General features: G+C 47.5%; 1 long non-coding RNA gene across 1 annotated transcript; it reads left to right on the forward strand.

The window, feature by feature from the left end:
• The first annotated feature begins 6,232 nt into the window (after positions 1 to 6,232).
• LOC113593937 (uncharacterized) lies at positions 6,233 to 24,778 on the forward strand. The gene is made up of 3 exons (XR_003414310.2): positions 6,233 to 7,156; positions 13,034 to 13,979; positions 23,316 to 24,778. It is a non-coding gene; the product is annotated as an uncharacterized LOC113593937 (long non-coding RNA).
• The last annotated feature ends 24 nt before the right edge of the window (positions 24,779 to 24,802 follow it).

A 24,802-nucleotide genomic window follows, 5' to 3' on the forward strand; every position in this document is an offset into this window, starting at 1 on the left:
AGATATCACACAGACTTTACCCAAACAGTGATTACTCCTGCCTGTCTGTTCTCTGTTGACGGTGAGGGGTTGGAAGACAGGTTCAGCCTTGAGACAGGGTGGGGGAGGAATCAGAACCCAGTTTCTGTCTGGCTGTGTTCAGAGGAAGCTGTCTGCTTTCTCTGCCTCAGTCTCTCTGTATAATAATCATAGAAGTCCCTTTCTTTTTTAAAAATTTTTTTTAATGTTTTTCTTTATTTTTGAAGGAGAGAGAGAGACAGAGCATGAGCGGGGGAGGAGCAGAGAGAGAGGAAGACACAGAATTCGAAGCAGGCTCCGGGCTCTGAGCTGTCAGCGCTGAGCCCGATGCGGGGCTCGAACTCACAAACTGTGAGATCATGACCTGAGCCGAAGTCCAACACTTCACCGACTGAGCCACCCGGGCGCCCCATAAAAGTCCGTTTCTAAGTGTATGTTTGCTCCATGCCCATTTGTCACAGAACAGCAAGTCTTGTCCTTTTGTGATGTTTATTATTTTGTTTTATTTTATTTCATTATTTTACTTCGTCATGACAAATGCCCTCCTTAATCTCCATCACCTACTTCACCCACATCCCCTCTGGTAACCACCAATTTGTTCTCTACAGTTAAGAGTCTGTTTCTTGGTTTGTCTCTCTGTCTCTCTCTTTCCACCACCCCCCCCCCTTTGCTTTTTTGTTTTGCTTCTTAAATTCCGTATATGAGTGAAATAATATGGTCTTCATCTTTCTCTGACTGGCTTATTTCACTTAGCATTATATTCCAGCTCTGTGCGTGTTGTTGCAAATGGCTAGATTGCATTCTTTTTTTATGGCTGAGTAACATTCCATTGTATATAGATACTACATCCTTTTTTAAGTTTATTTTTGAGAGAGAGAGAGAGAGAGAGAGCATGCATGTGTGTGAGTGGGGGAGGGGCAGGGAGAGAGGAAGAGAGAGAATCCCAAGCAGGCTTCCTGGGGTCAGCACAGAACCCACCTCGAGGCCCCATCCCATGAGCCGCGACATCGTGACCTGAGCCGAAATCAAGAGTCAGATGCTTAACCGATTGAGCCACCCAGGCATCCCTCCATCTTTAACTTTTTGAGGAATATCCACCCTGTTTTCCACAGGGGGCTGCACCAGTTTGCATTCCCACCGACGGTGCGTGGGGTTTCCTTTTTCTCTGCAGTCTCGCCAACACCTGTTATTTCTTGTGTTGATTTTAGCCGTTCTGACAGGCGTGAGATGATATCTCATTGTAGTTCTGACTGCATTCCCCTGATGGTTAGTGACGTTGAGCAACTTTTCATGTGTGTGTTGGCCATCTGGATATCTTCTTTGAAGAAATGTCTGTTCTGTCTTCTGCCCATTTTTCAATGGTGTCATTCGATTTTTGGGTGTGGAGCTGTATCAGTTCTTTGTATGTTTCCGATACTCACCCTTTATCAAATTTATCACTTGAAAATATCTCCTCCCATTCAGTGGATTGTCTTTTAATTGTGTTGATTGTTTCCTTCGCTGTTCAGACACTTTTTATCTTGATGGAGTCCCCATAGTTTATCTTTGTTTTTGTTTCCTTTGCCTCAGGAGACATATCTAGAAAAATGCTGCTATGGCTGATGTCTGAGACGTTACCGCCTGGGCTCTCTTCTAGGGTTTTTAATGGTTTCGGGTCTCACATTTAGGTCTTTAATGCATTTTGAATTTATTCTTGTGTATGGTGTAAGAAAGTGGTCCAGTTTCATTCTTTTGCACGTAGCTGTCCAGCTCTCCCAACACCATTTGTTGAGGAGACTGTTTTTTTTACCCATTGGATATTCTTTCCTGCTTTGTCAAAGATTAATTGACCATATAATTATGGGTTATTTCTGGGCTTTCTGTTCTATACCATTGATCTATGTGTCTCTTTTTAGGCCAGTACCATACTGTTTTAATTACTACCAATTTGTAATATAACTTGAAATCTGGGATCGTGATACCTCTAGTTTTGTTTTTCTTTTTCAAGATTGCTTTGGCTACTGGAGGTCTTTTGTGGTTCCATGCAAATTTTAGGACTGTTCTATTTCTGTGAAAAACGCTGTTGGTGTTTTGATAGAGACTGCATTAAATCTGTACATTATTTTGGGCGGTATAGTTAGTTGAACAATATTTGTTCTCCCAATCTACGAGCACGGAATATCCTTCCATTTCTTTGTATTGCATTGAATTTCTTTCATCAGCGCTATAGTTTTCAGAGTACAGGTCTGTTACCTCTGGTTAAGTTTATTCCTAGATAGTTTGTTGTTCTTGGTGCAACCGTAAACGGGATTGTTTTCTTAATTTCACATTCTGCCAGTTCATTATTAGTGGATAGGAACATAACAGATTTCTGTACGTTGATTTTGTATCCTGGGACCTCACTGAATTCATTCATCAGTTCTAGCAGTTTTTGGGGAGTCTCTCAGGTTTTCTATACATAGTATCATGTCACCTGCAAATAGCGAACGCTTGACTTCTTCCTTGCTGATTTCGGTGCCTTTTATTTCTTTCTGTTGGCTGCTTGCTGTGGCTAGGACTTCCAATACTATGTTGGACAAAAGTGGCAAGAGTGGACATCCTGGTCTTTTTCTTGATCTTAAGGGAAACGCTCTCAGTTTTTCACCTTTGAGGCTGGTGTTGGCTATGGGTATTTTACATAAGGCCTTTATTACATGGAGGTGTGTTCTCTCTAGACCTAATTTGCAGAGGTTTTTTTTTTTTTTTAATCATGAATGGATATTGTACTTTGTCAAATGCTTTTCTGCATCTATCGAAATGATCATATAGTTTTATCCTTTCTCTTATTGATGTGACGTATCACGTTGATTATTTTGCAAATACTGAACCACCCTTTCATCCCAGGAATAAATCCCACTTGATTGTGGGGTGTATTATTTTTTAAATATATTGTTGCATTCAGTTGGCTAATATCTTGTTGAGGATTTTTTTTACCTATATTCATGAAAGATATTGGCCTGTAGTTCTCTTTTTTGCTGGTGTCTTTATCTGGTTTTGGTATCAGGGTGATCTCTGGCCTCAAATGAACTTGGAAGTTTTCCTTCCTCTGGTGTTTAAGAATAGGTGTTAGGGGCGCCTGGGGGGCTCAGTCGGTGAAGCGTCTGACTTTGGCTCAGGTCATGATCGCACGGTCTGTGAGTTCGAGCCCTGTGTCGGGCTCTGTGCTGACCGCTCAGAGTCTGGAGCCTGCTTCGGATTCTGTGTCTCCCCTTCTCTCTGCCCCTCTCCTGTTCATGCTCTGTCTCTGTTTCTCAACAATAAACAAACATTTAAAAAATTTTAAAAGAACACGTGCTAACTCTTCTTTAAATGTTTGGTCGAATTTGCCTGTGAAGCCATCTGGTCCTGAATTTCTGTTTTTGGGGGAGGTTTTTAATTACTGATTCAGTTTCACTGCTGGTTAGCGAGTTCTTTCTTGCCCTCTGAAACATCTCTCTGAGATAAAGGCAAAGTCTAGAGAGTCAGTAAAGAAAATTAGGGGTGCTGATAACTTTCCCTGCCTTGATTCAGAGGCCCTTAATTTCCCATCATCGTCAGAAATTGTTTTGAGGCACTTGTCTGCAGCGGGCTCTGAGCTACCTGTCCCCCTCATTTCTCCTGCACAATGTGCCACTGGGCTTTGGGAAAGCCTTTTCTGGGTTTTTCTTTCTCCGCTTGTAAAATGGGCACGTGGATCTTTACCTGCCCTACCGCATAAAGCTGTTATTAGGTTACCTGGAATGTGCTCCAGTGCTCTGAGCTTTTTACAAAAAAATTTTTTCCCTGTTTTCCTGTCGTACAAATTCTTGTGGGCTTGATACAAAAAAAAAAAATGCATTCCCTCAGACATTTGCATTCAGTATTACTGAGCCCTTTGAAGCTGCCGTCAGCCTCACATAGCATGCGAAGATGCTTCTGGTGGTGTGGAAAATACCACCTTGGAAGCCAGAGAAATAAATGTCGGCATCAAGGGCATTGTTGTTGTTTTTAAGGAGAGAAAAATCTGTCCGTCGCGTGCTGCAAATAAACACCAGTAAGGTGACAATTTGTCACAAGAGGATCGATCACATTTAGTTATAGTAACCTGTACGGGGAGTCAAGATCCACATGCTTAGGGCTGCGGCACAGCATTTGGAACCCTGGAGGAGAAGTCAGGGTCTACAGACGTGATCGTGACAGTATTTACAGAGTAAAGGCAAGGCAAGACATGCTAGGGGGGTGTGTGTGTGTGTGTGTGTGCGTGTGTGATTTTTTTCTTTAGTCTTCCCAAGGAATAACGAATTCACTAATAAACCTATTACACAACCAATCTGAATGAATACATACCTGCTGATACAAATTAGCAACAATAGTTGTTTACCTGTGTCTAGACCTTTACAGGTTACAAAGCATCTCAGTGTTTCTGCCAACAATTGAGTACACGAGAATTGATTTACGCGGTGATTTTTACCAATAGCCTAGTGGTCCTCACTCAGCCTTAGATACTCCAGAAGTGCTCTTGGTCTCTCTCTCTGTTTTTTCTTTTTAATTTTATTTTTTATTTTTTAAAATTTACATGCAAATTAGTTAGCATAGAGTGCAACCATGATTTCAGGAGTAGATTCCTTAGTGCCCCTGACCCATTTAGCCCATCCCCCCTCCCACAACCCCTCCAGTAACCCTGTTTGTCCTCCATATTTAAGAGTCTCTTCTGGGGCGCCTGGGTGGCGCAGTCGGTTAAGCGTCCGACTTCAGCCAGGTCACGATCTCGCGGTCCGTGAGTTCGAGCCCCGCGTTGGGCTCTGAGCTGATGGCTCAGAGCCTGGAGCCTGTTTCCGATTCTGTGTCTCCCTCTCTCTCTGCCCCTCCCCCGTTCACGCTCTGTCTCTCTCTGTCCCAAAAATAAATAAACGTTGAAAAAAAAATTAAAAAAAAAGAAGAGTCTCTTCTGTTTTGTCCCCCTCCCTGTTTTTATATTATTTTTGTTTCCCTTCCCTTATGTTCATCTGTTTTGTCTCTTAAAGTCCTCATATGAGTGAAGTCATATGATATTTGTCTTTCTCTGACTAATTTCACTTAGCAGAATACCCTCCAGTTCCATCCACGTGGTTGCAAATGGCAAGATTTCATTCTTTTTGCTTGCCGAGTAATACTCCATTGTATATATAAACCACATCTTCTTTATCCATTCAACCATCAATGGACATTTGGGCTACTTCCATACTTTGGCTATTGTGGATGGTGCTGCTATAAACCTGGGGGTGCATGTGTCCCTTCGAAACAGCACACCTGTATCCTTTGGATAAATGCCTAGTAGTGCCATTGCTGGGTCGTAGGGTAGTTCTATTTTTAGTTTTTTGAGGAACCTCCGTACTGTTTTCCATGGTGGCCGCACCAGCTTGCATTCCCATGGTCTCTATCTCTCTATCTCTGTTGACTCAAACCTTTCCAGAAGAATATTGGACTAGCTTTCAAAGTTCCCAGTTGTCTCATGATTGTAGAGCCTGCATTTCTGACAACCCTGGAGTCAGTTCAGAATTAAACCCGGCTGCTGTATCTCTCTTCCGACACAGGATGTGGAAAGCTATCTGGCTGCAGGCAGGACCTTGCACTTGCCCATGTGTGTGGGCCCTGAGTATATACCGAGTTTCCAGCTAGCGATGAGGCATCCCTCTGTGGACGTGTTCAAAGACAGGTATGCCATCCGCTTAGAGGTGATTACAGACAGGTATGAAAGATTGTCCTAGAGAACTATTTTATTATACAGCTTGACTGGCTGCCCATCAACCTGTTCTCTTCCTAGGTGTCAAACCAAATACCCTTCCCAACCTCCCTCGAGGCTTTCAACTTCTTTTTTATGAAGTCATTGAGATTTCTGGGTTTATTTGTTTTAGCAGCTAGCAGTTATTACCTTGCCTAATATGATAACCTTTAAGGTTCCATCTAATCCTGAGATTCTTGGATTTTTTTTTTTTAGTTTGTTTATTTATTTTGAGAGAGACAGAGACAGCGCAAGTGGGGGAGGGGCAGAGAGAGAGGGAGAGAGAGAAAATCCCAAGTAGGCTCTGTGCTGCCAGCACAGAGCCCAATGTGGGGCTCGAACTCACAAAACTGTGAGATCATGACCTGAGCCGAAACCAAGAGTCAGATGCTTAACCGACTGAGCCACCCAGGCGCCCCCTCTATTACTTTTGATCCTTATTGGGCTTTGGATTCACTCATGGGCAGGGAACTGGCTAGTGTTAGTAACTGGGCTCAAAAGCAAGCATGCTTCCTGGACACATTCAGCCTGCTGCTGGGTAGGCTGAGTACATGAGGCAAAGCCACGCATGGAAACAAGGGTGACACAGCCCCAGGATGTGGTAATGACAGATGACATTGGACCTGATGTGAAGATGGGGCAAGGGTGGTGGAATCAGTGGGACCACGGTGCCTGCCACGGGAGGCACCTGCAGACGCCCACTGGCCTCTGCTTTCCCGAACAACACCACTGAAGCGGAGTTCTAGGGGCGCCTGGGGGGCTCAGTCGGTTGGGTGGCCGGCTTCGGCTCAGGTCATGATCTCGCGGTCAGTGAGTTCGAGCCCCGCGTCAGGCTCTGTGCTGACAGCTCGGAGCCTGGAGCCTGCTTCGGATTCTGTGTCTCCCTCTCTCTCTGCCCCCCCCCCCCCCGCCGGCCCACTCACACTCTGTGTCTCTCTCTTTCTCTCAAAAATAAATAGCCATTTAAAAAATTTTTTTTGAAGCAGAGTTCTAGTTCCCTACACATCCACTTGCTGACAAGCCAAGTAAGCAAGCGCTAAATGACTCTAACGTTCCCTCCGGCGTTTCCAAGTGGGTCCCTAATACCTTGTACAATCGTTAACTAATTAATAGAAGTGGAAGGTTCAGAACGTGGGAGAAGAACTTAATGAAAATTGTTTTGAATGGTAACTAATTATTGATAAGCCAAGGGAATCAGATCTAATTAGCATGAACCTCTTCCTGAGAAATCGGGTGTTGGGGTTTAGAACCAGTTTGAGGAGGGCTAGCTTTCCAAGGGAAAATCATCTCAAAGTGAGTTTTGATGAAAATTTCTGTTTTTGTTTTGCAGCCTTTAAAAAAATCATCATCATCATCATCATCATCATCATCATCATCATCAGATTTAGAATCTGAATGAAGGTGAGCATTCTGGCTTAAGAGATGGAAACCCTTGACCAACACCCCGATTCTTATTTTTAATGTATAGAATAGAGTATGATGAATAAGCCTGCTCAGACTTTCATCCAGGGTGGTGTGTGTGTGTGTGTGTGTGTGTGTGTGTGTGTGTGTGTGAGGGAGAGGGAGGGAGGGAGAGATTTTATTTAAGACTTAGATACAATCATTTTTAATCACATAATATTTGTCAGTTACCCAATCAACACGTGATCATGTTCTAATACACAAATATGAATAGTGGAGTACTTTATTTAAAAGTGTGCATTATTGGGGCGCCTCGGTGGCTCAGTCAGTTAAGCGGCCGACTTTGGCTCAGGTCATGATCTCAAACTGTGAGTTTGAGCCCCAGGTCAGGTTCTCTGCTGTCAGCTCAGAGCCTAGAGACTTCTTTGGACTCTGTGTCTCCCTCTCTTTCTGCCTCTCTCTCTCTCTCTCTCTCTCTCTCTCTCTCTCTCTCAAAAAGAAAGAAACATTAAAAAAAACTTTTAAGTGTGCATTGTTTGAGGGGTGTCTGGATGGCTCAGTTGGTTAAGCGTTTGACTCTTGGTTTTGGCTCAGGTCTCACGGTTTTTGAGTTTGAACCCCGTGTCGGGCTCTGGGCTGACAGTGTGGAACCTGCTTGGGATTCTGTCTCTGTCCCTCTCTGCCCTGGCTCTATCTTGCTCCCTCTCAAAATAAATAAATAAACTGAAGCACCTGGGTGGCTCAGTCGGTTAAGCACCGACTTCAGCTCAGGTCATGATCTTGCGGTTTGTGAGTTCGAGCCCCGCGTCGGGCTCTGTGCTGACGGCTCAGAGCCTGGAGCCTGCTTTGGATTCTGGGTCTCCCTCTCTCTCTCTGCCCCTCCCCCACTCAGGCTCTGTCTCTCTCTGTCTCTCAAAAATGAATAAACACTAAAAAAATTTTTTTAAATAAATAAATAAATAAACTTTAAAAAAAAGTCTGCATTGTTCAAATATATTTATTCACCTGAAGCTTTTTAATAAAGTGCTTCCTATGTGGAATTCGATTATTTTAATTAGCCCTGAAGGTGAGGCAATTACTGGACTGTGACATATAGTATTTGAAGGTTTTTTCTCCCTCTTCATTTACTTTCTGATGTTGCATAAGCTACTCACAAATATCAGTTGCTATTGACATCCAAACCAACAAATATATTTAGCACAACACAGCAGAGGCTGAAGCTTTTAATTAACCTTCAGGGACTGTTCTGAGATCATAGGTGTAAAAAGAAAAAAAAAATTAGAGGCAGGAAGTTCCCTGAGAAAGTAACACATCCATTTTCTCCTGACTTTGGGGCGTGTCACCACAGGGCAGGGCGACCTCTGACCCACCAATGTAAGGCGGGTCATGGGAAAAAAAACCCCATGCAATGACCCTGTCCTGCTAAGAACAGTAACATCCCCAAACTGTGTCAGCGTGATTAGTTTAGAATTCCAAAAACCCACAAGCCCCCCGCAAAGTTATGAGTTGTGCCACGTTCCCTCCTTCTTTCTGACACCTTCTCTTCACTCGGGGTCCCTTCCTCCCCTGCCCCAGGACCTGGTGCCCCCTTGCTGCTCCCTCCCTTCCTGGGGTGTGAAGAGGGTGCCCCGCCCTTGCAGGCGGCCCATAACCCCTCCCCATCCCTCCCCTCCCCTGGCCCAGGCCCACCTGTTGGCCCACCCGTCCCTTGTACACCATCTAGACTCCTCTGCCTGCCTGTGTCAGATGCAAAACAAACCGCAAGGTAGGTTGAATGTGGAAAGCTTAATATGAAGATGTATTAACTACAACAGGGGAGGAGGTCACACGGAGGTAAAGAAACCCCTGCAAAACACCATAAGGCTAGTGGAGAGCACCGGTGGAAGAGCCGGGAAGGGGACTCCTCTCTTAGGCTGCGCTTCTGACAGCGCTGGAGAGGGTGCAGTCGCAACCTTCTGGGTGGGCAAGAAGGAGACACCCGTCTGCGGTGGAGGTGGGTGGAGGTCGGCAGGAGAGCTCACAGAAGGCAGAGGGGCGTCAGAAGCCTGCTCTCCAGCCGGGCAGTGCAAGGATTGGGGTGCTGGGTGCTACATCAGGAGCTCTGTGGCCAGGTGGTCACCATGGGCAACCAAGGGGCTGGGGCTGGATGGAGGCTGCTGGGTGTAGGACTGGGGCCAGCCACTGGGAGCCAGGCGGCCCCAGAGGAGATGAGACAGCAGCAGACGAGGAACCACAAAGAGAAGATCCTTCCTCCTGCTGGACCCAGAGCTCTGTGCTGACACAGCTTGCATTTGCTGCGAACGAAAGCTGCTTACAGCTCCTTTATCACAGAGCAGTTGAAGAAGCGAGGCGTTGAGGCTGAGAGCAACAGATCAACAGCCGGCCCCTGACCTTGACTGCTCCCCAGTCTGGCTTACGCGGCTTTACGAATTCTGTTTCCCAGCACACACCCTCCAACTTTTCAGTTTGGCTGCTTAATCGTCTCTGTCCAAGTGCTGATCTTTCTGGCCTAGGGGGAGTGTTCTTCCTTCTCTCTTCTGACCAAACTCTACCCATTCCGTAGGTCTGGCTCAAGACCCCGCCAGGCAGCCATGAACCGTCTCCTAACTATTCTGTTATAGGTCAGTCAGTTCTGCCACATCTGATTCTTGTCATTTCCTGATTACCTCCCCAGTAAGACTGTAAGCTCTTTGAGAACAAGGACATTGTCTCTCTGGCCCCATTTTCTTTTCTTTTCTTTTTTTTTTTTTTTAATGTTTTATTTATTTTTGACAGAGAGAGAGAGACAGAGCATGAGCGGGGGAGGGTCAGAGAGAGAGGGAGACACAGAATCCGAAACAGGCTCCAGGCTCTGAGCCATCAGCACAGAGCCCGATGCGGGGCTCGAACTCACAGACTGCAAGATCATGACCTGAGCCGAAGTCGGACGCTCAACCGACTGAGCCACCCAGGCGCCCCTCTGGCCCCATTTTCTATGGCGCCTGAAATAATGCCTTGTCCTCATAGACCCCTAATTGATATTATGCTGTGATTGATTGATGACCTGGAAATTTCAGGGTTGGGGATCTAGTCAGGGAATGCTTGGAGGTCTCTGGAAAAAAATTCAGCGTCCACTCCTTTCTGTCCTCATCCCCAAGACCCAGTCTGAGTGCTTATAAGAGATTGAGAGCCTCCTTGACATGCAGCCTTACTTCTTTTCTTCCTGGAATTAGGAAATACCTTCATGGCAACCCACCCAGCTGCTAACAGCATGTAACTTCCTCGGTAATTCCGTGTACCGAGGGAAGGAGATGTAATGAGGTCACATTACAATGAAAATGAGTTTTCATACTTTGACCCGAGTCTGGTTGCGAAAGAATGTCTTCCTCTCTTTATCGCTTTTAAGAAACAGAGTTGCTTTCATAATAGAGACTTACTTCTCAAGATGAAATACTAGAGATCATAAAGAGGTGGACAAAGAGAATGACCCGAGTGCTTTATAAGGGACACTTCATTGGATCGATGCTGTTTTGTCTTACTACTTTGTGTTTTCCCAAATGGCCAGTAAGTGATTCTCGAATCACTGTGATCTTAGCCTCAATAGCCAGGGCTAGGCTATATCAAAAGCTTTGGCCTGTGCAATGAGTCACTTGTTGTTTACCAAGCAAGGCTCTTCTATCACTTTGCTTTTATATCCGAGCGCCATCTTCCCTGACTACCTCCTCCTACCATTAGACTGAGCTGATTTTCTTCTTTTGTATTTTCTTAGCATTAAAAAAAGAGAGAGAGAATACACATCACTACGTATGGTAATTGTTAGTTAATCCCTTGTCATTCTGGAATGTGCTCTCTTTAGCTACGTATCCCCAGGATGTAAACCAGTGACTTGCACATAGGAAATGCTCAATAAATATGACTTGAATGAACGGATGGTTGGTTGAATGATGAAGCAGTCTTGCTGCTTTGGGTGGCAAACATCAATCACCCAATTTGACCTCTTTTAACCAGACAAGAACATTTTTCAGCTTGTGTAGCCAGGAAGATCAAAGGGTACGGCTTCTGGCTTCAGGTAGGAGTGGACCCAGGGATTCAAATTCTGTCATCAGGACTCTTTCCTTCTTTCAGTATATCTTGGTTTCTGCTGACATCCAAATTTACCTCATTCTCAATGAAGATCTCTCCATACGGCCTGCCTACATAAATAAACAAACACGTAAACAAATCCACTGAAGGTTCTAGCTCAGGGTTTCTCACTGTGGAGGTATTGACAGTTTGGAACTGGTAATCCGTTGTCGTGTGGGACTCTCCCATGCATTGCGGGACAGTTACCACCTCTAGCTTCCAGCCGTCAAATGACACGAGGGATTCCATAAAATGTGACCTATTAAATATGTCCCCCCTTTCCCACTTTCAAATACTCCATAGGGAGATAATAGAGCCTCTGGTTGAGATTCCAAAGAAGATGGCTTGACTCCCTGTCACCTGTTTTCCATATTAGTTCTTGAGAAAGATTCTGATTGGCTCTGCTTAGGTTGTGTTTCTTCCCCTGGACCAATCACGGTGTTTGATGTATTGAGGAGTTTGGTATAATCTGATTGGCCAAGACATTAGTTACCTACTGGTGCACAGCAAATTATTCCAACCCTTAGCAGCTTCAAGCATTTGTTATCTCAAGTGATTTCGGTGGGACAGGAATCTGGGAGCAGCTTGGTAGTGTGGTTCTGACTCTGGGCCTCTCACAAGGAGGCAGTCAAGCTGTTGTCTTCCCAAGGCTCTTGGGGGGTTGGAGGATCCACTTCCAAGGGCACCCATGCGGTTGCTTGTAGGCCTCAGTTTCTTACTGGCTGTGGGCTTGCTGACCGAATGGCCGCTCCTTAGGCTGCATGAATGTCCTTTCCAAAGACAGCTGGTTTCACAGAGTGACTGATTGGAGAAAGAAGAGGAGAGGAAAGGAAGGGAGGGGAGGGGAAAGGGAGGGAGGAGAGGGGAGAGCCCAGTATCACACCGCAGTCTTTTATAACCTAATCTTGGGACTGACACACCATCCTTTCTGCCCTATTCTGTTGGTCACACAGGCCAGCTCTGGTACGCTGTGCCTGAGCCTACACCAGGGTATGAGCCCAGGAAGCAGGATCATTGGAGACCATTTGGAAGCTGCCTTCCTCTTCCTCAGACAACGAGGGTGCAGGGTGCGGACCACGCTCATTCCTGTGCCTGGAAGGCAGGATGACAGGAATGCCAGCCCTGGGGGATAGCTCAGCAGGCCCGGAGCTGCATTTCCCAAAAGGAAGTCCTGCGGTGTAAACAAAAAGTAGATAGATAGCTGCTACAAATGAATATTTAAATTCCCTGCGTCACCAACTCACTCAAGGCCGCACAGGGGCAGGTCTGGTGAAAACAGGGCTATGAATTATTTCTCTCCATCTCTAGATCACCCCTTGTCCCTTAAGAACATTTTTTTTTTGCTGCTGCGGACTGATGTTTCCCGGTCAGCATTTATTTACGCGAAGGCGCTCGCAAGTGATTCAACTGCTGATTTATAAGTAGGGCTTGTAGGTCTTGGGAGTAGACCAATATTTGAGTGTGCATCTCTTGTATAAATTGTTCTGGCTGCTACTTACTTGTTTCTCCAAAGTTCTCCTTTCTCTGGTGCTCTTTAATTCTTTTGAGTTACAGCAGAGAGAAAGCATCAGCTATCTCCTCCTGGTAGGTTTCCACCAGGAAGAGGTAGGGTGAGGGACTGGAGCAGCCCCGGGAACAGATGCTGCTGCACCCACTACGAAACACGAGATGACTCTCCACAACTAGGCATTTGGATTCTGTGCGTTAGGATAGGTTTCCTGTAGGTGCGTTCCCCCAGAGACTACGTGGACTAAGTGAATGCCGTTTTCTCATTAGGCATTAATGGCGTCCGGAGGCAAGGTGATTTCCGAGACTTCGAGACTTCGGTCTTTGGTTGGAGTACCGCCAGCAGCTGAGCCATCCCAACACCCCACTGCTCTCAGTAACGAGAAGCCACTATTTGCCTTCTCGTCGCCCCTCCAGGAAGAAGCCTACCAGGTATCCTAGAACCCGTCCCAGACAGCCGATGGAAGATTTGGCTCCCCCTCTCTCCAAGCTTTTGGAAAGTAATCGTAGCACTGCAGAAAATGAGTGGCTCCTTTTTGAGATGGATTGAGAAGAAGCCTTGCTGAGGCTTAATCGCATAAACGGAGGCACGGCTTTCCCACGCTCTCTCAACCGATGGAAACAAAGATGCTAAGCGTGAGGCTCTGTGTTCACTTACGCTTGATTTTGTATAAACCCTGCATATCAGATTGGGTACCTACCCATGGACAGCGAATGAGGAAGAAGATGCCTCCGACTTGGGGCAGCTCAATGGATCACCAGGCAGAGACCAGCAATTATCAGGTCTCTGCACGGGGCGTCTAGAAGACGGGCAAATTCACGCAGCCCGGCCAAAGGGTGCGGATTTACGCGCTGGCCTTTTCAGCTGGTCTTCAAAACTGATTAGACGTTTGAAAATGACACTCCTCCACATTTCGTTTGTTCCTGATAATTCTCACTCCTTGAACTGTCCAGGCAGCTCAACAGAGAAGGGTAGAGAAGGTGAAGAAAACTACTATGATCGGTAGATGTACGCTGTTCCCCTGCACAGGCGAAAAGGGAGAGAAGGGCAGAGCCATGTGGATTAAATAGGCTGTCTTATGCTGGGTCTCACCAGGCTTGATGTTTTCGGCTTACATCTGCAATACCCGGAATACAGCAGATCCCCCCTTATCCACCGAGGATACATTTTAGGACCCCGAGTGGGTGCCTGAAATGGTGGCGAGCAAAATCACAGGTAGAGGGAGGGGCTCCTGTATATGGGTAACAAGTTATCTACGGCTAGCTGCAGTCAAAAAATGAGGGTCATCCCCAGGGGTACTGAGAGAAGTTTCAGTTAACCTTGGTATCATCGCTGGAGGAATGAATGGGATATGTGCGGCCCCTATCCGTGTCTGTGTTTCTCTCCTTACACGTAGGTGATGGCTGTTCTGCTGTCCCATGTTCCTGGCCCTGGTCCTCCCACTCCTGAGTGACCAACTGGCAGGGCTTGGATAGAAAGGAGTGTGAGGCCGATAGTTAAAGGTAGGGTCTCTGGCTCTGGACATAGGCAGTCCTGGGTTGTTATTATTATTATTATTATTTAATTTAAATTGAAGTTAGTTACCATACAGTATAGTCTTGGCTTCAGGAGTAGAACCCAGTGATTCATCTCTTACAAGTGATACCCAGCGCTCATCCCCAAAAGTGCCCCCCTCAATGCCCATCACCCATCTAGCCCATCCCCCCAGCCACCTCCCTTCCAGTAACCCTCAATTTGTTTTCTGCATTTAAGAGTCTAATGGTTTGCCTCTCTGTTTGTATCTTATTTTTCCTTCCCTTCCCCTATGTTCATCTGTTGTGTTTCTTAAATTCCACATATGAGTGAAATCATATGATATCTGTCTTTCTCTGACTTTCTCTGTCTTATTTGGCTTAGCATGACACCCTCTAGTTCCATCCATGTTGTTGCAAATGGTAAGATTTCATTCTTTTTTTTTTTAATTAAAAAAAATATTTATTTGTTTTTGGGAGACAGAGAGACAGAGCGCAAGCAGGGGAGGGGCAGAGGGAGAGGGAAACACAGAATCTGAAGCAGTCTCCAGGCTCTGAGCTCCGAGCTGTCAGCACAGAGCCTGACGTGGGGCTCGAACCCACAAAGCGTGAGATCACGACCTGGGCCGAAGTCAGACGCTTAACCAACTGAGCCACCCAAGCACCCCGGATTTCATTCTTTTTTTTTTTTTTTTTTATCATTGAGTAGTATTCCATTATTATGTATGTATATGTACACGTGTATATACATACACGTATATACATTACATCTTCTTTATCCACTCATCAGTAGATGGACATTTGGACTCTTTCGGTAATTTGGCTACTGTTGATAGGGCTACTATAAATATTGGGGTGCATGTACCCCTTCAAATCAGCATTTTTGTATCCTTGGGATAAATACCTAGTAGTACAATTGCTGGGTCATACAGCAATTCTGTTTTTAATTTTTTGAGGAACCTCCATACTGTTTCCCAGAATGGCTGCACCAGTTTGCATTCCCACCAGCAAAGCAAAAGAGATCCTCTCTCTCCGCATCCTCGCCAACATCTGTCGTTGCCTGAGTTGTTCACGTGAGCCATTCTGACAGGTGTGAGGTGGTATCTCATTGTGGTTTTGATTTGTATTTCCCTGATGAGGAGTGACGTTGAGCATTGTTTCCTGTGTCTCTTGGCCATCTGGATGTCTTCTTTGGAGAAGTGTCTATTCATGTTTCCCGCCCATGTCTTCACTGGATTATTTGTTTTTTGGGTGTTCGATTTAGTAAGTTCTTTCTAGATTTTGGATACTAACCCTTTGTCCGCTATGTTATTTGAAAATATCTTCTCCATTCTATTTGTTGTTTCCTTCGCTGTGCAGAAGCTTTTTATCTTGATGAGGTCCCAATAGTTCATTTTTGCTTTCATTTCCCCTGCCTCCAGAGACATGTCAAGTAAGAAGTTGCCGTGGCTGAAGTCAAAGAGGTTGTTGCCTGTTTTCTCCTGTAGGATTTTGTTTCCTGTCTCACATTGAGGTCTTTCATCCATTTTGAGTTTATTTTTTGGCTGGTGTAAGAAAGTGGTCCAGGTTCATTCTTCCGCATGTCGCTGTCCAGTTTTCCCAGCACCGTTTGCTGAAGAGGCTGTCTATTTCCATTGGATATTCTTTTCTGCTTTGTCAAAGATTAGTCGGCCATATATTTGTGGGTCCATTTCTGGGTTCTCTGTTCTATTCCTTTGATCAATGTGTCTGTTTTTGTGCCAATACCACAGACCGTCCTGGGTTCTACTTCTACTGGCTACGTGAGCTGGCACGAGTTACCTAACCTCGCTGGACTCTGTTTTCTTATGCTAACAATGGAGACAATCGTGGTACCTCTTTAACCCAGGGGGCTGCAGTGAGGACTAAGTCAGGGGATGCCGTGAATAGCATAGCTCAGGAAGGATCTACGCTTCTAGCACCTGGTATGATTTTCTCCTCATAACACTGCCTTCCACAGCCCCAGGGGCTCCAGAGGACAGGGTGGCTGAGCAGGAGGGCCATTAACTGCTTACAGGGCCCCCTTCCCTCCTTAGCTCTTAGGGCTCAAAATCCAGCCTCGCTGCTGTTGTTCAATCAGTCTTTGTAGGTTTTCTTTCCGGGAGGAGGAGTTTGGGATGTCCCATGGCCTCATCTTAGGGAGTCGGGGGGATCTCTGGCACAGCTTTTGGAACCACCTGCCACTGGCAGTTTTACTGGAAAAACTCCCACATGATCTTCCTGAGAAGGTTTGCTTCAGTGAAGCTTCATAAGGCTGAAGGCAGACAATTTAGCCCACCTTTTGAGCAGGTGGGTTTTTTTTTCATTAAATTAAAATGTATTTATTTTTTTATTTTACGAAAGAGAGGCTAATAATTGTGAAATGCAGCCTGTAAGGAGTAAACAAAATACTTCTGTGTTTACTAAGCCTCGCGTTCATCAATTTCCTACTCGGATTTTTCCCCCCTTTTTTAAAATGGAAAAATAATTGTGTTCATTTCTTCCTCCCTGGGAGACCTTAAGGGACCTTAATATTGGGTCCTCTGCTGTTTCTCTTCTTCCTAAAGCTCTGCTTCAATCACATCAAAACATTGCAGTGTCGGCTTTAAAACCCAGTTAGGAATGAAATAGGGCCAGAGTCAGGAACCTGCCTTCTCACTGCCTGGGGCCCCACAGATTAGGGCAGGCTTTACCTTAAACGCCCAAATATTGGCACTGAGTGTTTTAGGCACAGAGCCTGGCACCACACGTGGGCCCGCGTCCAGCCCTGGCCCTGCCACACGGGAGCCCCAGTGTCCAACTGAGCGTACCTGCGACCTGGCTGACCGGGGGCAGGGGAACCCAGAGAACAGGCACACGGCCATTGCCACCCCGAGCTTCTGTCCTTCAGGAGAGGTGCAGGCACGGAACCAAGGCCATTGGAAATGCATTCCCAACAGCTGTTGGGAGTGAGGACCCCCAAAAATCGAGGAACGGTTGAGCGGCATAGTGGGGACTCCTTCTCTGGATGCTGAAGGTCCGGTAAATCCCTTGAAAGAAGTGTTTGGGGAGCTCTTCCTTTGCAATCATATTTGAGACTGAACTGGGGGGAAATCGGAGGCTGGGGAAGTGAAGGAATTGATTAGCATCGCAGAGCAGTCCGTAGGCCGTTGGCAGGCCTGTCTGTAGGTGCTTTGGCGGAGAGAGCCGGGGTCTGGCCGGCCGGGCCTGGCCCCGCAGCCACGCACCTAGCGGCCCAGCAGCTGGCGGCCCAGGTGCTGGGGGAGGCTGCGATCCTCCAGAGTCTGCAGCATCCGGGGCCTTTGGAGCCCAGCACCCCGGACCCTGCTGAGAGGCCGACCCCAGCCTCCCCATCCACTCCCCTGGCCCCAGAGCCGCCCTTTCCACCCACCCCTTGGCTTGCTTCCGCCCCATCTCTTCTGCTCTCTCCCATCTAGCAGAAGCTTCTGCTCCACCTTGCCTTCCCTGGGTAGCCAGCCACTGCGTTCTGGAAGCTGTGTGAAGGAAGCTTGCATGCAGCTTAGGACCTTTCCCAGGCAGGACGCTGGCCCCGCGCCTGTAATCAAAGACGGGTTCACGTAGGGTTGTTGAATCCTGTCTACTTACTGATGGGCCTGGACTAAAGCTTTACCCAGGACTAAAGCTTAGCCATTGTTTAGGTCTTTCCGCTTCTGGAACATTTTCCTTCACTTCCTTCAGACAATGTCTAAATGACGCCACCAACTGGAGCAGTCCGGTCTCTGGCCCCGGCTAGGGTGAGCAAATGAATGATAGTGAAGGTAGCTTCTGGCGCCCACCCCGGGCATTTAATTCACTCGGGCGTCAGTGAGCTCACCTCTCAGGACCCGCACATTAGCGACCTCGAACTAATAACTTTCCTGGCAGAGGCAGAAGTGACAGCCCAGCTTGAACCATTAGGTCACTCTTGCCGGCGTAGACGGCCTCCGATGCTTTACCACTGCATATGGATACATCCAGGGCGCTGTGCCCGGCCTGAACGTGCCGAACAGTCTGGCCCCTGCTGCCTTTCCAGCTTCTTTCCCCCACCCCACCCGCCTACCCCACCTGCATGGAGCCTGTGTTCTAAGAACACTGCGGCCACTCTGTCCACTTTCCTGGACACCTCTGCATTTTCCCACTTCTGTGCCCTAACTGAAGCCATTCATTCACTGGAATGCCCTTCCCCCTTCCCTACCTGTTGAAATCCCATTATTCTCCAGTGCACAACGCAAAAGCCATGTCCTTGAGAAAGCCTTCCGAGATTTCCCCGAGCCAGAAGCGAATCTGGGCTTTGTTGTGGCCTCTCGGGCTCTCAGCTCCTTGTCCATTTCAGGGTCAATACCATCAGCCCTCACCTTTGGTGTGGGTCTTTAGCTTTCTGGACTGACTTTTGTTCCACAAACATCCACGGAAGGTCTTTGAGTTCCAACTGCTGTGTTAGATGCTGGCTGAATAGGGATGAATAAGACTGAAAGTGTCTTTGAGGAGGTAGAAAAATCCGGTGGACAGACAGGCAGGTCAACATCTCATTACAATGAAATGTGCTAAGACAGAGAAATAGGGTCCTGGGAGGACTCGGGGATGCACAAGGCCCAGAGCCTGGTGTATCCGAGGAATAGTTACTAGCCTCTGAGTGGCCAGAAAAGGGGCTCGTGTAAGGACCATGTTGGAAAAAGAAGCTGGAAAACCATGTGTGTGATGGTTTATTTTATGTGTGAACTTGGCTGCGCCATGGTACCCAGATATTTGATCAAACGTTGTTCTACATGTTTTTTTGTGAAGGTTTGTTTTAGATGAGATGAACATTTAAATCGGTGGACTTTGGGTAGAGCAGCATCGTGGGTGGGTCTCATCCAATCAGTTGAAGGCCTTTACGGCAGTAAGACTGGCCTTCCCGGAGGAAGAGGAAATTCTGCCAGGAGACTGCAACATCGCTTCTTCTCTGGGTCTCAACCTGCTGCCCTGTTCTGCAGATTTAGAGCTTGTCAGTCTCTGTATCCCCATGAGCCAATTCCTTAAAATCTCTCCCTCTCCCTCTCTCTGTCTCTCCTTCTCTTTCCACGCATGCACGCGCGTGCACACACCTCCACCCTCCTGGTTCTGTTTCTCTGGAGAGCTGTGACACAATACTGATCCCCGATTGTGAAGGAAGCTGGCAAGCAAGCTGTTTCGCAGGCAGGCAGGAACCGCCGGAAGTCACTGAGCAGGGGAGTCACGGGTCAGAGCTGTATTAATAAAGGCCCTGTCTGGGCCCAAGTGTAGCTGTTATTCTGGGGTACCCAGAGACCTTAGGGTGCCCTGCCCCTCCCTGGCAGCAGCGGGGTCCTGTCATGTCAGCCATCAGGAAGGAGTTCTTGTCACAGTACCTGAGGCGCTTGGAAAGCTGTTACTTTCTTTCCATTCCCACAGACTCAGTTTGGATATTCATCAGCAGAAACCGCTGAGACCCTGTCCCGCCCCATCTCTCCTGCTCTCTCCCATCTAGCAGAGGCTTCTGCTCCACCTTGCCTTCCCTGGGTAGCCAGCCACTGCGTTCTGGAAGCTGTGTGAAGGAAGCTTGCATGCGGCTTAGGACCTTTCCCAGGCAGGACGCTGGCCCCGGGCCGCGCCTGTAATCAAAGACGGGTTCACGTAGGGTTGTTGAATCCTGTCTACTTACTGATGGGCCTGAGAAATGAGTGGCCTGCCCCGGGGGAGGCTGGAGGAGCCAGGATATGGTTTATGGACTATAAGCTTTAGCACGGCCCTGCCTAGAGGGTGAGTAAGGGACTGGAACCCGAGGGGGGGGGTCAGCAGGGCCAAGGAGAAGCTCACCTCCGTGGAGTGCATCTACGCTACAAGGGCAGGCGGTGCTGAGACTTGATGCAGCTGGAGTTTGCAGGAGCCCGGAAGTTCAGGGTCACGGGTTCCTCGTTTGGGGCTGCGACTTAATTCCACACCACACTGGCTCGTGTGGCTAAGGATGCTGATTTTTTCCTGTTGCTCTGAGTTCAGGCTCCGGGGCTAGAGGGGTCCCGTGGGAGATGTGGCTGTGGGAGGCTAGAGAAGGTGAAAGCAGGGGAAGTGAGGCAGGGCTCTCAGTCCTGGTATCATGTCGACTTTCTTAAATTAGTGGTGGGGAGAGGAAATAAGAAAGCAGAGCCAGAAAGTCAGCAGTCAGGCTTTTCCACACCATCTGTGATGGGATGCAGAAGGCTGCCAAGATAATCTAGGCGCCAGAGCTAATTGGTGGAACTTGAGAGCAGAAGTCACACGCCATCCCACGAAACCGAGAGGCTTTCCTTGTCTTTTTTCTGTTTCCTTTCCTTCCTTCCGTCTTCCTTCCTCCCCTCCCCTCCCCTCCCTTTCCCCCTTCCGTGCTTTCTTTTTTAAACACGTAGCTCTGTGGAGCCTCAAAGTAATGACACTGCTAAGCAAAATACAGATCTGAAGATTTGGTATAATAAGAAAGCACGTCCATAAACGAGGGAACCAGGATTAAGCTGAGTCAGTCACGTTTGACAGTTTAACTCAAGGCGGTGCTAGTTCAGGGTGTAGGAGTTTGACTTCTAAAAACCTTGCTGCAAATTGGATTCCTAATTTGTGATAGCCTCCTCAGGGATATGGCTTTTCAGAGAAACTAATCACGATTGGACCACTGCACGCATGCTTTAATTTCTTCATTTTATTACTCGTAACGCAGAATAGTTTAACTGTGGCTCCTGTGCGGTCTTGTCCGGCGTGACCAGACATCTGGTGTGGTAAGTGCTCCAAGCGTGGGAAGGGTTAAGCAGTCTTTAGGCGAGTGCTTGAAGCTTTTGATCCTATCAAGATACTTCGAAGGCCGTAGAGAGGGTTTGCCGTTGTCAGGGGTGGAATATTTCCATCTTTCCCCGAGCAGATGAGGGAAACAGCCTGTGCAGTTGTACGACCTGAGCTGAGCCGACAGCCAGTGGTTTACAGAGCCAGCCTCTGACGAGGCGTGTGTGAGTCAGAAACCTGTCCTCTTTCTGCCACATCGTCTTCTTCCTGCTGCCTCTTCGCAGGCTAAGGGGCCGGTGGAGTTTGCGGCTGGGACAGTAAGGAAGCGACCCGAATGCCTGCTGGGAGCTCGGGGTTGGGGGTGGGCAGCACGGAGGTGGGGGGCATTGACCCTGATTGGCTTTGAGCACGGTTTCTCATTCCTTCATGCTTCTGCTTCTACGTACTCAGAAGTCTCGGCCGTGAGCCCTGCCCTGGCGACGTTGTGCCCAGGCACGGCATCCCCTGAGTACGGCAGCTTACCTCAAAGCAAGGGCAGCCCGTATGTGTCCTTTCTCTCCTGGTGCCTGTGATCCTGTCTCAGGGCAGCCCGACAGCCCCACCTGATCCCCCGGCACCACCTCCACGAGTCAGCTTTCGTCATCTTGTGCTTCCATTGGTGCATGCCCAACACAGTGGCCCGCCCGAGGACGCACTGGCTTGTCACGGTGGAGTGGGTGGGCTCACAAGTGTGGCCCCCGCTGCCTGGTCCAGGGGTCTTTCCTCCACCACCCTGGTGCTCAGAGGGGCATCTTCAAGGGGCCTCTCCCGTATCGGCTGTATAAGTACACCTTACTTTTTTCCCTCTAGTTGATCTGATCCCTTTTTGGCATTCTGCTGAGTGTGATTAAATATGACTTAAGTAGAATCATTGCCCAGGGAGTAGGAGACGGCTTGTTCCCTCACGGTTGATGCATCAAGTCCGTAACTGGTGTCTGCTTTGGATGCATAGACTCTTGAGACATTAAAAATGAACAAAGCCCATCGTTTCCTGTGACATGAAGACACAGCCAGTACTGTGTTCCTATTTGTGGTCAAATGGGATAAGTCCCGGGCTGAGAGCCGGGAAACCTAGATTCAAGTTCTAGCTGCTTGACCTTAGATGGGTCCCGTAACTTGGTTATCCTCAGTTTCTCCCTGTGCACACTGGAGATGCCTAGTGGAGACTCCTGGCAGGCGGCTGTGAGAATTCAAATAAGGTCATTCTTTGAAAGAGCTCTTCACTCTACAAAAGCTCAGACAGATGTCAGGCACGGAAGGTTAAAAAATATTCCACATGGTTTCTCCTCCAGGATCTGCAGCCTGGAAGCTCAGTCCCTTTCATGCTGGCAGTGAGAACTTGTCGCTTGTACACTACACCAGGCCCCCAAATGTGACCTGAAAGTTTGCACACTCTCACCACACCCCCACCTCCATGAGAATCACCAATAAAAGCGAAAAGGCTGATAGAATTGTGTTTCATTTCAAATGGTATAAAGGAAGGAAAAAAATGACTGCCTTAACACACTATTTTAAGCACACTTTTCCTTCCTTCCTTCTTTCCTTCCTCCTTCCTTCCTCCCTTCCTTCCATCCTTCCTTCCATCCTTCCTTCCTTCCTCCTTCCTTCCTTCTTTCCTTCCTTCTTCCTTCCTTCTTTCCTTCTTCCTTCCTTCCTTCCTTCCTTCCTTCCTTCCTTCCTTCCTTCCTCCTTCCTCCTTCCTCCTTCCTTCTTCCTTCCTTCTTTCCTTCCTTCCTTCCTTCCTTCCTTCCTTCCTTCCTTCCTTCTTCCTTCCTTCTTTCTTTCCTTCTTCCTTCCTTCTTCCATCCTTCCTTCTTTCCTTCCTTCCTTCCTCCCTCCTTCCTTCTTTCTTCCACCATCCATCCATCCATCCATGCTATTCCTTCCTCCCATCCATCCATCCATCCATCGACTTTCATGGACCACCTGTTAGGCCAAAGTAAGCACACAGGGATATACAATTTATGAAGAGACAGTTTCTGTCTTAGTTGCTTGCTATAGTGAGGGACAAATGAGTAATCAAAAAACTAAAATGCTATATGACCAAGTTCTGTAAGTGATCAGGTCTTCTCTCTGTCTCCCTCCCTCCCATCTCCCTTTTTTCCATCCCTTTATTCTTTGCATAGAACAGTGTGCTCCGGGGGAGTCTAGAGTCTCTTTTTTTCATTTTCTAAACAACAACAACAACAACAACAACAACAACAACAACAACACCTATATGTGAAGGAGCTTTGAAGCCTGTACTGTTTCTTTTTCTCCACAGAGAGAAGACAGACTTCTTCATTATGTGCAGAATAACACTTTAATGGACTTTTTCTTTATGAAACTCATAAATCCCAGATCATCTTCTGGAATAAAGAATCTAAATGTTTTCCATAATTAAAATGTCTTCGCTGAGGGCAGAATTGCAAATCTCAGATGATTTCCTTCTAGAAACAACTTTTTTCCGCCCTTCTGTGGAAGCCTCAGAAAAGACCCATTTGGACTCCAAGTTGGGAAGACATGGCCCTTTGGAAGCTGGGTTGGCCTTTTCATCATGACCATGGGATAGGGCCTACGGAGAACAGTGTCCAATGGAAACCCGAGGAAGTCTTGGTGCATTGGCTCCAAGAGCAGCCGAAGCTTCTGTTATCCCCACGCTTTCACCAAAACCTTGTTAATTATTATAATCTATATTTAGCATTAAGGGATGGTCCAGGGTTCAAGCTTGAGCAGAGCAGTTCTGGAAACAACAGAAACCCCGGAAAAGCCAGAGTCCAGTCCATGCGGGTGACTGGACGTGGGCCGGAGGAGCAGACAAGAGCCAGACGGTGTCATTTGGGACGTCATAGAATACAGGCCTTGGACCACTGTCTTCAAGGTGTTACTGAGCATGTGACTCATGTAGGCTAGAGGGGTCTGGGGCACTTGGGTGTCAGGCAAATTTACTTAGCAATTCCTTATGCTTTTATATGCATGGCATCCCACCCTGGAGTCACTGGCTCAAATTCTTGGCTAAAGGACACACAGAACACTCTTCTTATTACTCTGATTTCCCTCTCCCCAGCCAGGTTGAACCTCCCTGCAGGCACCTGTCACCTAACACGGTTTCCATAAATACCTCTTGAAGAGCAGCCCAGGGCCTCGAGTCCTGTAACCCCTTTTCCACAAAGCCTTTTGGAGGCACAACAGAACTGTGGCTTAGAAACTTGGGATCATAAAGCCAGAAAATGCTAGATTCAACCCGTCAGAAATAGCTTGCTCGTCGCCAGGTCTAACCCCCTGAGGATCCACTTGTTCCTTGTTTTTCTTTTCTTTTTTTCTATTTTTTTTTAATGCTTTATTTATTATTGAGAGACAGAGAGACACAGAACGTGAGCAGGGGAGGGGCAGAGGGAGAGGGAGACACAGAATCCGAAGCAGGCTCCAGGCTCTGAGCTGTCAGTATAGAGCCTGACGTGAGGCTCGAACTCACAAACTGCGAGATCATGACCTGAGCCGAAGTTGGTCGCTTAACCGAGAACGACTTTCCGTCTCCTTGAGATCACTGATGTTGCCATCCGGCACCACCCAGCAGAAGAGGGGGGGAGGCTTGGTGCAAAGCCCTATGTCCTCTTGATCCTAAGGCCTCCAACTGGTCCACATCTAGAGATTCCAAAGAGGCAGCGGTGTGGGGGTCCCTGTTGTGATGTCCTGTATGGAGACTAAGACAGGCTGGCCTCATACCTCCAGAAAGAGAGAATTTTTCTTTTTCTCTTCTCTTCTCTTCTC

This window comes from Acinonyx jubatus, chromosome B2, assembly GCF_027475565.1.
Source record: "Acinonyx jubatus isolate Ajub_Pintada_27869175 chromosome B2, VMU_Ajub_asm_v1.0, whole genome shotgun sequence".
Lineage (NCBI taxonomy): Eukaryota > Metazoa > Chordata > Mammalia > Carnivora > Felidae > Acinonyx > Acinonyx jubatus.